The 14,275-nt window shown below is 34.7% G+C and overlaps 1 non-coding gene across 1 annotated transcript; it reads left to right on the forward strand.

Moving 5' to 3' along the window:
* Positions 1-1,637: 1,637 nt before the first annotated feature.
* Positions 1,638-1,709, forward strand: Trnaq-uug. The gene has a single exon. It is a non-coding gene; the product is annotated as a tRNA-Gln (tRNA).
* The last annotated feature ends 12,566 nt before the right edge of the window (positions 1,710-14,275 follow it).

Below are 14,275 nucleotides of genomic sequence, written 5' to 3' on the forward strand. Positions count from 1 at the left end.
GCTGAGAGTTTAAGATATGCAAATGCCGACCTTCAAGACGTCACCTTTAAAAATGTGCTAGTTATAGTCTTTCTTAAATTAGGGTGCTGAATGGTAAAGTGGAATAATAATTACAGATTTCATCTCTACTTACCTAGTAGAATGTATATACCAAATTTCTTGACTCTAGCTCTTAAAATCAGTAAGTTCCGATAGGCAGGAGTCTGCAATAAATTGAGAATGACTCTCTTCCTATCACAGATCGTAGTACACCCCACTTGAGTAATTTATGGGCACAGGTTATGGTAAAAAGGGCTAATGATTTTGTCACGATAATGCAACGGTCTTGGGGCCAGGTCATTAGCAGCCAATGGCAACTTTAACATCAACATCAACGTCAACTTCAACTTCAACTTGTAGTCTAGATGTGACGATCGTCGACACCCCGACACCTTCGAGTTGCCCCTAGGCTAATCTGGGGGAGACAGGTTGCTCAACGGATCATGATCATGGTCATGATCGTGATCGTGATCGTGATCATCACGATGATGATCAACACTTAACCGGTTCGTCGCCCACTGACATTTCAATCAGCTTGTGCTCGTATGACGTTGAATGATGATGGATGATGATGTTTTAAGTCGGACATGAACAGCAATACTAGACTATAAGTATTGTCAATTTATGTCGATCTTTAAACCATCCAAATTTCAATTATCGGATTTATCAAAAGCAATTCCAATGAACTAGGTTACTTTCCCAACCTTGTAGGGTTCAAATATAGTAAGAGTTGGTAAAGATTCGATTAAGATGAGAAAGTTATTAATGTAATTTGTATACTATATATGCACTTAAAGTTTAGAAATTCTAACCTTTCCTTTCTCTAACAAAAAGTCTCTATACTAAAAAAGTTATTTAAGTTTGGCAACTTTCATAGCATATGTATTTTAGAAAATTTTTATTTAAATATCTGTGAATTTCGATATACGAATTGATTATATATTGATTCTTTAATTAATTCTTTCAGCTGATAATTAGGGATTTCAAATATTTATATCATTCATTTGCTAATAGTAATAAGTACTCATGACTCATTAAATTATCTCTGATCCTAATGACACATGAATATTTTATTCGAGACCTTCATCAGCTCATCGATTTCCTAAACGTTTTCCAATCGAATGCCGTTTCAGATTTTGTTTTTTGTATGTCAATTCGAATTATTTGCCGCTTGGTTATGAGTATTCATTCGACGATGATCCCAAAATATGCCCTTTCTCATACCTAATTCCCTTTCCCTCACGCCGCTATCAATACCAATCCCAATCCCGTTTCCTCTGTCTTTTGGGGCAGTGCAGAATAAGGAAGGCCAAAAACAACAACGAGAGCAGCAACAACAACACATACCATGTCTACCGCCTTCGTCTCTTCACATCTCCCTCTGTCAGCCTTTTACCTTCACCCTCGTCTCCCAATAAGCGCGCATCTCGCCATGACTGTGAAAAAAAGAGAGACAGAGAGCAAGAGAGAGAGACGCAACCCTCGTAAAATGCTATTTTTAGCTGAGCACATCTGCCGCGGCCACCACGTCTTACACTCTCTACCTCGCTCGCTCTCACTTTTGTCATGTCAGCGTTTTGGGCGCCCGGCAATCAACTGGTTCTATGGTGTAATGGTTAGCACTCTGGACTTTGAATCCAGCGATCCGAGTTCAAATCTCGGTAGAACCTCAAGCTTTTCTGTTTCTTTTTTGTATTATTTTACAAGACTTTATATGCAGCTAATATGGAAAATTTGCTGCGACTGTCCGATCAGATCAAGTTATAACAAATAGGCGTGTTAAAACTTTTGCTAACTCACCTGGTACATAAGATAAGGGGGAATATTTGGGAGGGGAAAAATTTTAATGATTGCAGCTAATCGGGCCGTTGGGGCCTTTTGACAAATTTTTTTATTTTTTAAAAGCTTGTATCAAAAATTCGCGTCGATTAATACCTCGAACACCCAAGTCCCATAACTGGTGCAAGAGATATATAAATTTTAAATTTATAGTGGACTTTTTAAAATGAAATAATAACATAAATAAATAAATAAATAATAATAATATAATAATAATAATATTGTGATGAACGAAATTAAATGTAATATGTGCAAACATTTTAAATAAAAATATTAATTATTTAAAAAAAAATTAACATTCGGCACTGCGCAAAAATTAATTTTGATATACAAAGAAACTCACCCTTTTTGCGCACAGTGCAGAATGTCATTTTTTTTTTTTTAATAATTAATATATTTATTTAAAATGTTTTTACATATTAAATTTTAATTGGATATTAGAAGTTTTGGGGCTAGAATATGCCTTTGTCACTAGACTTTTACCTCGTGTAGAGGCTTTTTTTTGTGGGATAAACTATACAGCATTACAATTTATTTATCGTTTAACATGAATTGAAAATATTTATTTTGTACATTTTTAAAAAATTTAAAAATATTTAAAAAACATTTAAAGAGTTATACACTTTAGGGGATTTCTGTTCATTATATAAAAAAAAACCAACTTCCTATATTTACTTTTTATATTTATTAAGTAAATTGATATAAAAAAAATGTTGCAATTTACGTCCGCTTTTTTAAATGTCAAGTGTCGCTTATCATTCTGTCTGATTGACAGAATGAAACTTGACTGGCCTCAATCACGCCTAATAATGAATTGATGATGATGATGATTATTCTGGGGAAGGAGAAAGAGATAGTGGCTAATAATGTTCACATTTTTGACGCCTCATACAATTGCTTATTATCTAGAAGTTAATCAAATCGGGAAATTATGCCTATATGTGTATTGAATTGCATGCCACAAGCCCAAACCAAATACAACAACAACTACTAATACGATGGGAAAACAAGAGTATTCTTAATAATATTAAAAGATTTATTCAAGTCTCTAACTCTTTACAACCATATACAAGATATACAAGAGATACATTGATGTACCTTGGTAAAGCGACTTATATTTTTATGGTAGAAACAAAAGAAATAAAATTATTCGAATTGATTGAGTATTTCACCTAACTACCCTTGGGCTGATCTATTAACATTTACCGTATTTCAAAGTTAGATGTTTAAAAACAGCTGTAGATTCTAGTGATGTAAAAATATATCGAAATATCGACAACTCGATTTTCGCGGATTTCGATTTCCAAAAAAAAAAAAAAAATCAACAACTCACTGGGGATTATTCATCGTAGTTAAATTGTAGAATTGAGTTTGGTCGTTACGTTTTTTTGATGAATAAATAGCCTACAAAATTGCCAAAGTTTAAATAAAGCATAAAAACAATACAAGAAAAATAAGATTTGTAATAAAAGAATGCGTGTACTTTTGATTACAATTGCTTTTTAGAGTTAATAAAATTTTTTTGAGATATTTTCAACTCGATCTACTCTCTCCGATATATCGACAACTCGATCCCTATTTATAGCGATTTTCTATTTCGATATAAAACGTTATCAAAAATTGGAATATTTTTAGAATTGCGTTACTTTCCGTTCTCCATTCTCAACTTATCATATGTCTTAACTTATCAAATGTCTAATCATATGTCTTCTCTAAGAAATCGAATCATACAAGTTTCTCTCTTACACGTGTCGAATAAACAGTAAGCTTTTCAAGTTACAAATTTTCTCTTTTTGAGGGCTTTGTAATGAATGAATGTCGAAATCGTAATCTGCTTAATCCTTTGTTTCGTTATGTTTTAGCTATTCGCATAATTTTTTTTCTTTATTTTTTTTTTTTTGGTTTTAGGGCAAAAAAATAAAAAAAATTGGATTACCATATTAGTGCGTACAATTCGAGGGCAAGAAACATGAGCACACAAACTCATACATGAAGTTAAGTTAAGTATTATTTTTTGGCAAAAGTTTTGAATTGTTTTAGGCCTATTGCGTAGTTGTTGTTGTTGTTGTTGGGCGGCCCTTTAATGGCCTGAAAGCCAAACGAAGATATTGGCGCTTGGTAACAGTCGAGTTGTGTGTTTTGAGTTTTGAGTTGCCTTGGGAAATGTAAAAGTTTGGCCGGTTCTGCAAATGGTTGAAACGCCGGAAATGTTAACACCATTTCTCAAACTAGCCAACGGAGTATGGACGATGATGATGACGATGGACGATGGACGATGAACGATGAATGATGGAGGAACTTGTCGTTGGCTCAATTAGCAAATGCCTACGAGCTGAGCTGGTTAATCGTAGTTGAGGCCTCAATGGACATGGACATGACCATCATTATTACTTGCGCGTATTTTCAAGTGTTTAGATAACACACGAAACACACACAGCAACAATAAAAGCTAAGAAAAAAACTGGAAAAACTAACAACCGAACCAAGTTAACAGCAGCTGCCCAAAAACAACAACAACAACTCAGACGAAAATTGCCTACAACCTTTTTCGGTTAAGCCAACTTAACTCTGCCTCCTCCCCTTCTGCCCCTATCTACCCCTATATGACCAACACCACCCCCCCCCCCCTCCCCTTCAGCCTTCCCCCTAGATCCATACATTTCGTTTACACGATCCCCACACATTGTCCGTTACAATGTTCATTCATTTATAACGAATTTCAACATTGAAATGTTTTAATTTGTTAAGCAGCCTTGTCCGAATGAATGGATAGATGGATAGATGGATGGATGGACGAAGCAACCCGCTCTGCCTGCCTACCTCGGGAGCAATTCTCCTCTCTTGTCAGCTCGAAGGGGAGGGTTGGGGGATCTTCTCGGGGCCTCTAAAACAAATCATCTTCATTCATGTCGTCTGGCTGTCTGTCAGAGCATCTGCTGTCTAAAAGACATTAGTTCCTAACTTAATTAATGCTTTTGTGTTAATTGCCGCAGCTAAAACAATACACAATAATATGTTTAAAAACTAAATCCACAACGAATCTCGAAAATAAAACTAAACAGAGAGAATGAGAGAGACAGAGAGCGAGAGAGAATATAACTTTAAGAGCTTAACCAAATTCAGTTGATACTTCGATCACTTCACATAGTTTAATAAAGAATTTTGATCAGAAACGAACCAGACGAACATTCCTATAGCTTTGATAATCCCTGCCAATATCGTAAATGGGATTCTTTTGAATTTATTTTTATAGTCAAAAGCCAAAGCAAATTTTATAGATTTTTAATATCAATTTAACTATTATAATATAAATCTCAAAGTATGGTAAAACTTTTGAACATTTCCTATTTAAAGTCGATTTTTTAAAGTGCAGTTAAATATGCAGTTCAATTTTACAGTAAATATTATGCATTTTATGTACTTTATTCTGATGCTGAAAATTTAAGTTATTAACTTGAAATAAATCCAGACTTTATAATGGTATAGTTTAATAAATGCACTCTCTTGATTAACCGATTACATATATTCCCATAAAGAAAGTAACAAATAAAAATCATAGAACCAAGTTTAAACGTTTTTACAGTATCTTTTAGCTGAGCATGCTCAGAGTTTTATAAAGTTTTTAATTAAAGCCAATGACAAGTTGAGAGGTTGGGAAATATGCCGGTTGCCAGGTTTATTAACGAAACTTTGACACACCTTTGGGAGGATTTCGGTTCGTTGCACATTTCAAATACATGAGCAAAATATATAAACTATTTTGCAGACCTGGCCAAAAAGCAGACCAGAGACGAGAATAGACCAATTAACACATGCATAATTCATGACAGTTCCAACTTTGTTTTTTATTTATCAACTTTATTCCATACGATAGTCTCTAACAAAATGAATAACTATTCAAAGATCATTTCACTTTACCATCTGTGTATAATATTGATTTGAAGGCATGAAAGTCAAGTTACCCTTTCTTTATAGTTTTTTGTCTTGAATGCGAATACATATATAAGTTTAGTTTAGTTATTTTCATAGCTTAAGGTATACATACATAAATCAGACGTGATTTGGCATCATCAATTCAATTATAATGGTCGATTTTCGTAGATGAAATAAATGCAAGTTGAAGGTTGAGATACATTATTATATTTTGTATAGTTAAGATGATATCTTTGCGTCTGTTTGTATAAATGATTAAGTTTATAAAATTCCAAACTACATTATAGATACATTTAATAATCATTTATGTAATGTATCTTCAAGTTCGAATATATCATTAGCGATGTCTCGAAAAACTACTTAGCTGTTCTTTTGGACATTTTAAATGGGGTTTGGTCTAAAAACAGATTTAAACGGTCAGTGTTGATTTATATTGGCCAATTAGTTGTGGTATAACAAGCATAGATACAGATACAACACAAGCTACAGCTATAGATACAGATACATGGGCTTGGTAACAAGCAGTCAAGCAATGACTCTGCAATTTGGCCAAAATGCAAGCTGCCTACACAAATTCTCACACACTGAAACCGTGGAAGAGTGTGTATAACGTTGGGGTGTGAAAGAGAGGAAGTGGAAGAGGAAGAAGAGAGAGAGAACAAAAATCGATGGCACTGACTGAGTGGGACGACAAGTTGACCGGCAAATCCGATGACGATGACGATGACGATGACGCCATCTGGTGGGCCCCAAATGTTGTCACTGATTCAACATTAGCTGCCACTGCCTCCCTTCTCCTGTACCCCCTTACCCCTCCTTGTAAGCCCCTGTAAGTGCCCCCACTGTTAGGCGACGCATTTGGCGTCTGTGCTGTCTTTATGGCCGAGCAGGTTTTTCCTTGGGAAACTGCATTAGCATGATTCATGCCTTGGCAGCCAAAATGGCCAAATGGCCAAATGGCCGAAACAAGTCGAAATAGCCAAGTTACCGAGCGCAACCAAGCAGCAATTGCATTGCCCCCAATTGCTTTTGCCAGACCGAAAATCTATGTTAATTTTTCTCTTTTTTTATTATTAGTATTATTATTATTATTATTATTATTGTTACGAGTATTTGTTCCCCTCGCGGTTTTCAAGTGCCTTCAAGTCATTTTTTCTCAAAGTTCAAGTGGCGCTGATGTCAAAATATTATTATACCCGTTACTTAAAAAATAGTAAAAGGGTATATTGTGTTTGTTGGCATGTATGTAACAGGGAGTAAAGTATATACATTCTTGATCAGCATCAACAGCCGAGTCGATATAGTCATGTGTGTCTGTCCGTCCGTCCGTCTGTTCGTCTGTGTGAGCGCCTAGATCTCAGAGACTATACAAGATAGAAATACCAAACTTTCACACACAGACTTCGCACCCGCAAATCGCGGAAACCCGTCTGTCCGTCTGTCTTCTCGTATAATCAAAAGGATCTCAGAGACTAAATAGATAGAGTAACCAAATTTGGCATACAGATTTCTATAGATCCCACGTAGATCAAGTTTGTTTCAAATTTAAGCCATGCCCCTTTCCCCTTTATGATAAATAACGTTATCTAATAATATTATCTATAATATCACTTAACCGGAGCAAGATCGGACAAGTAGAACGGGAGTAATAGCTAACCAAAGTTATTTATAAAGTTATTATTTCAATACAATCAGCTTAAAGTATGCAGTAGTTTTAATTAGGTAGTAATTTCTTTAACGAATTTTTATAAATATTGAAATAAGTAACGGGTATTCTATGGTCGGTATCTCGACTATAGCTTTTTCCACTTGTTTTTTTGCTCAACTTATTCCGAAAATACTATTTGCAGTCATAGTCATACTCATACTTATACTCAGTCTCTGAGGTCGATCAGTTGCATTGGGGAATTTTATGTTCATTTTACACCTATGGGGGTAGTTTTCCCCAGATCGACTGTGATTAAATAAATAAACATTTATTAAAATTTCAAAAACTCAAATGATTTGTCCAAATGCTTTAGCATAATTAAAACCATTCACTTTAATAATAAAAATTCCACTTTCCTCTCTTAGGGGATGTTATTTTTCAAAACGGCAATCAAGCTAAAATCAAAATTCAATTTATTTATGTAAGCTGATTTATCATCACAATTACAATTTGCAGCGCCATCTGGTGGAACGGAAAGACAGCAGAGATAGCTTTCTAAAACGGGACTTTTAGCAAGGCAGAAATCACATATACTTGAATAATAGTATTTACAGCTATTTTGTCGAATTATCACATAAATATAACAAGTGCTTATGACTTATATGCATAGTGTGTAAAGATTTGCCATTAATGGCCGCCAGATGGCAGCAGCAGTGGAAAAAAGAGAAGAAGTGACTTCATTAAGTCAAACATTTATTTATTTCAACCTAAAATGTTTAAAGAGTTATTAAAAAAAATCAAGAAGAAGCAGAAAACACAAGATATACGAAAAAAAAACCTTTTCAACGAAAATAAAAGGTTAAAAAAGAAACAGATTTGTATTTGATATGCGACTTTGCACGTATCAAACATGAATCCCTCCTACCCCGTTTAGACCCATAACCCTCTCCTCCCCCCCCTCTCCACTTGCTTCCCCGCCCCCTTCCGCGATGTTGAACGGTCTATTCCGACCCCGTGTTGCTGTAATTCGCAAGCAATTAAAAGCCTGACACGCAACTCGCTTGGCAACAAACTCGAAAATTAGAAGAGGAAGAAGAAGAAGAAAAAACCTCAACCTCAGACAGGAACTTAAGTCAAATACTCACGTACAAAACACAGATGAATATCTCCCTCTCTCTCTCTCTCTCTCTATCTTCCTCTCCCTCTCGCTGAATACAACTTACAACTCATAGTCATACTCATATTCACACTCGTAGTCACAGTCCAAGTTACAGACACGCTCACAGTGTTCATTAGCCAGTACCAGGTAGGCCCATGCCCATATACCCCATAGACCCCTTGATGCCCCCTAGCAATTCCAATGGTTAGGCCTACATTTAATGTAATTATCAATGATTAATGAATTGCTTAAGCAAACATTGTGTCGCGACTGCGCAGATATTTCATTTGGAAACCGAAACCGAAACCAAAAACTCACCGAAATCGAAGCTCATAAAACACTAAACAAAAGAAGAAAAAAAAAAAAATAAATATTTCAAAACCTAAGAAAAAAAGTTGTGAATACTTCGCTCGAAGAATCTCAGGTAGCGAAGGAGATCATTTAAGGAGTAATACGTGTCCTAAATGGCACATCAATTGAGTTAACCGACAATAAACAATAAACACAAGTGATCCAGTTTTTTGTTTTGCATACCCTGTAATCAGTTAAAGGGGTATAACAGTCTCAAACAGTCATTTACTCAAAAAAACATATTTTTAATTCTAAAAAACAATCGTTTATTTAATTTCTATTGTGAACTGATCTAAGTGATCAAGTATTTAGACTTAAGAATATCCTTCATTTACAACAATTATATTAGATAGTTTTCTGAATCTTCAAATAAACTTAAAAATGGAAAATGAAATGTACCTTACTTTTTTTGAAGATTGTTTATATTTTTATCTTATAACAGACATATTAATAATTCACTGTGGTTAATACAGTGTGTACATATTTCTCTATCAACTGAGTTTCTATTTTTGTTATTTTTTTACAACAAAGTATTTTTTTTAAATAAAGTATTTTTCCTATTAATAAAGCGTATGTCGATATTAACTGACAGCATATTATGCCTTTGAGAAACGTATGGGTAATCTAAAGTCAAGTATACCCAAAAGAGCTAACAAAAATGTACATTCAATTTTTATATAATCTTCTTAGTTTTTTTTTTCTTTGCGAATTTTTAAAGGCATACAGAATACATAGAATTAAAGCAACCCTATATAGGACTCGTTGCTGATAGCTTAATACACACTGAGCATATATCAAGTGCCAAAGTACAATCTCCTTAAAGGATATCAGCTAGTCAAGCACATACAACTTTGTAATATTTTTCACTCTTCAGTTTTAATGGTTGCTCTGTTTCGGGTTTGTCGGACATCGGGATCTAGAACTGCAATTAACAACGAAGGTGGCATTTTTGCTATTGACTCGACAGTTCCAGGCAGGCAAATGATTGCCTTCGGAAGGCGTGCCCCGAAACAAAAAATAAGATGAGTAAACAACAAAGAGGTAGACAAAAACAAAAAAAAAAAAACGAACAGTTTGCCTAATGATTGTAAAAACGATCTCCTATTTAGTTGGCACATTCAATTAAGCAGCGTGTGAATAGGAGCACAATGCCGTACCGCCCATCAAAGTAGATTCAAACTGAAACTCTAACTCAAATTCAAAATCCAAACTTTAAATTACTTACGCATGTTACACACATATATACATATATATAAATACATATATATATATATGTTAGGCATATGGATAAACTCAACTCAGGCTCCTCTCTCTCTCTCTCCCTCTCTCTCTTGCCCCTTTCCCAGTTTCTCAGTCACTCAGTCTCTCTGTCGTGCCAGTTTCAGTTGCGGTTCCAATCTGAAGGCGGTGGCGTCATTGTCAGGCGGCAACTGCTCAGCTGGGGGTCAAAACGCCAGCGGCCAAATGGATAAAGCAACAACAACAACCACATCAATAGCAACAAAGAATCAAGCATAAAAATTTCATTTCAATAATTTGAATTTCAAATCTTATTTATTTTGTTTTTTTTTTTTTTTTTTTTTGTCGCAATAATCCAATGCCCAGTCTCTCAGTCCCTAACCTCTTTGGACCTGCGTTAATGTAAAAGTTGTTCGATTTGTCAAAGCAAAAACCCCTCGATTATTAGTCTTCATTAGGTGGTGGGGCATGCCAGCCCTAAGTTCACCCATACCCTATCTTCTCCCACAGCAACGCAACCCACAAAAAGTCTTACCGAATCGCAGCTTATCAGGAGGAAGAAACAAACGGAATGGAACATTGTCAACCCAAACTAAAAGGCAATCAATTGAGCAAGACTATGATATACGGCGTAATATTCTAAGATGTAAAATGGAATGGAACAGAGTGTAGCAAATATCTACACGATGAAATGAAAGGATATTATTGAAAAAAAGGCAATAAATATGTCAACTCTTTTCAAAAATAAGTTAATAAGCTAGATGAGAGATATTTTGTAGTTAGTATGTTTTATATATGTTTTAATTAGTGATGTAAATTTAAACTTTAGATCGAGTCTTAAATCGATATAGAAAATCGCCAAAATAAGCATCGAGTTGTCGATATATCGGAAAATAGTAGATCCAGTTACAAATATCGAGTTTTTTCAATAAACAATTTTTTTAATTTGAAAACGTAATTGTAATCACAAAATACACTCGTCCTTTTTTTAGAAATTCTACTTTTCTTGCATCGTTTTCATTCCTAATTCAAACTTTGACAGTTTTGTAGTTTATTTTTTACAGACGCTCATCAAACATTGAAAGACTAAACTTAATTCTGCAAATCAACTACGGTGAACAAGCCCCAGTGAGTTGTCGATTTTTTATGGAAATCGATTTAAACAACTCGATAGATCGTTCTAAAAATCATCGAGTTGACGTACTCGATAATCGCATCCGCGAAAATCAAGTTGTCGATATTTCAATATAGCTTTACATCACTAGTTTTAATATATGTTTATTTTAACCGAAAGTCCAGATTGATAATAAATATTACAAATCAAGCTCTACTAAGCTCTTCAGTCATACGTCTCCAATATCATTGGGCTTTCGGAATATTAAGTATAATGAAATACTATAGATTGAAACGGATTCAAAAAGAAAACGGCTGTTTCATAAGATCCATTTATCGATAGGTTGATCCTGATTTACTAAATTTGATAAGAAGTCCTACACAAGTGTCGCAGACTATATTACACTTATTTCAAATGATTACAGGGTATAGAAAATGTGGAAAATTTGTGTAATTATTGTTGTTGGTGCTGTACGAGTTTGTCAAATGCCCAAAACTATTTATTTATGTTAATACGCAAAGCGAACGATATAAAAGCCATAAAATGCCGCAAAATACATTTAAATGGATGCGTACACGGCATAAGGTAGCATAAATTAACGCATAGAGGGAAGGAGATACATACTAGCCTGTTGAGCAGAGCGGAGAGGGTAGTGGGGAGTGGGGAGAGGGGAGAGGGTAGAGGGGTCAGAGTGATATCGCCAAAGACGAAACACATGTAATAAAAACTCTATTAAAAATGCCACTTACAATTAACAAAAGGCCCGCACTGCTTGCTCGGGGTTCAGGGAAGGCCAATGAATAGATACCAACAACAAATGCGTGTAATAGAAGAAATAGATATGCTTACGTGTATATATGTATATACACTCTATACTTATGTAGAGAAGAAAGAGAGAGAGAGAGAAAAAAGAATGTATCTACGCAGTTATATAAAATTTCGGTACGGTGTTGATTGCTTGTCTGTCTGCCTTCTCAATGGGCCAAAGCTCTTCTATGTTTTCCCCTTTTCGCTCCCTTTGGCCACTACTCAATAGTTCTACTACATGACAATAGTATGGGAAACACTGACAGGCGACAAAGTTGTCGTATTATTATTAAAAAAAAAAAGAGAAAAAATGATTTTATACAATATAACAAGTCAATGTTCTTAAATAAAACTAATATACATAAAGAAGAAAATAGCGAAACTTATTTCGACACATATTCGTCTAAATAATCAATGTTATAGAGAGTGAAAGAGTTAATTAGAGAAATTAAACTGGATCTCAAAGCGAATAGAATAAATAACAGACTACAGTCAAATTTCTCTAAGTAAAATTCTGTTAAACTAGAGATTTGTGAATAATAGAACCAAAATCCCTGCTAGTCCTCCCAACTAAATACTTACTTTATTACCTAATACTAACTTATACTACTACTTAAACTTAATCTAAAATTAATACTATTACCAATACCAACACTTACACTTATTGATTTGATTGGGTTTTTCAGGGTTTTCCAAAATCCTTGCATAAATGTTGAATCATTTATAATTTTTGCATACCCCAGACGTTATATTTATTTTTTTCGTTTTAGTTCATAATTTATATTTAATATTAATTTGAATTTTAAATTTTTCATATAATTTTTAGTCTTATCTATGATGAATTTACAATTAGATTGGGGTCTCATTTAGTTTTTTTTTTTTTAATCTTTGAAATTTCCATACAAAATGAAACTTATCACTGTTGTTTTACGCAATTTGTCAACACTATTGCCCGTTAACCAGCACTGATTTGGTGAAACAGTCGAAAGTAGCTTCTTTAACATATACATATTCTACAATCTAGTGGTTTTGGGGATGTAAATCTAGCGATTAACGCTCCTTTCCCAAGTTCGCACAGTCACCTCATGTCAAAAAGTTTTCTCCCAATGGTCCTCGAACTTCTTTTGGAATGGGAACTTCGCCAAATATCCAATGTATTCATTACTTTTAAAGATATTATTTTTCTATTGAGATTTTTCACAATAACTTGATCACTATTGAAAGATCGTTTCTTTATCGTTTGTCGCCTGTCACAAATTGAATACCTTTGCACAATGTGTGAATATTAAAAGAATGTGCGTGTTTGAGGTAGCTGCAAATACGCATAACACACGCAATTAAATTTATAAATATTTAAAACGCCAATTTACATACTCGACCAACACACACAAACACACACACATACACACTGATACACACACTTATAGATACACACTCTGACAATTGTATAGCACCTAGGCCTTAACCATATTCGGTTTCCGATTTTGAGCTCGACTTTGTTTGGCTTTGACTGTTCGACTTTGGCGTTAGCTTTGGTTTTGGCTTTGGCTTTGGCTTGAAGCGTTTTGGGCCTATTTCTTACATGGCCAAAATCGAAAGGGGAAGTCGTCACCCAATACAAACATCATTGAAATCCACAATGCGTTCGAGTGGTTCTTTTTTTTATTGCTTTTTGCTTTTGAATTTAATTAAGTTTTATGTGGTTTTTCAGTGGTTCGTTTCGGCTTGGTGGTTCGGTGGTTCGGCGGTGCGGTGGAGACTCATTTGCTGGGCTCTGGAATGTGCCCCAAACTGCCAAACTTGATATGACAGATTCGGTTTTCAACATGTACGTTTACCACATCATTGGTGATGGAGGAGGAGGAGGAGGAATGGGAGAAGGAGAAGGAGGAGGGGAAGAAGGAGCAGGGGTGCCCTTAGCTTGGGCTTAATTATTTATGTATTAATACACAATAAATACATAGGCAACACACTTGCACATATGTATATACATATGTTTCCCTATGTTTATACACATTTACAAATGGGTTTTTATTTCTCTGGCCCCTACGACGTTTTTTTTTTTTTTTTGTAAATTTTTTTGTTCAGCATTTTGGGCCAAAGGAAATTGAAAGTTATTTGCGTACTGAATTTAATTAGAGACAAT

The sequence above is a fragment of the Drosophila innubila genome, chromosome X, assembly GCF_004354385.1.
Source record: "Drosophila innubila isolate TH190305 chromosome X, UK_Dinn_1.0, whole genome shotgun sequence".
Lineage (NCBI taxonomy): Eukaryota > Metazoa > Arthropoda > Insecta > Diptera > Drosophilidae > Drosophila > Drosophila innubila.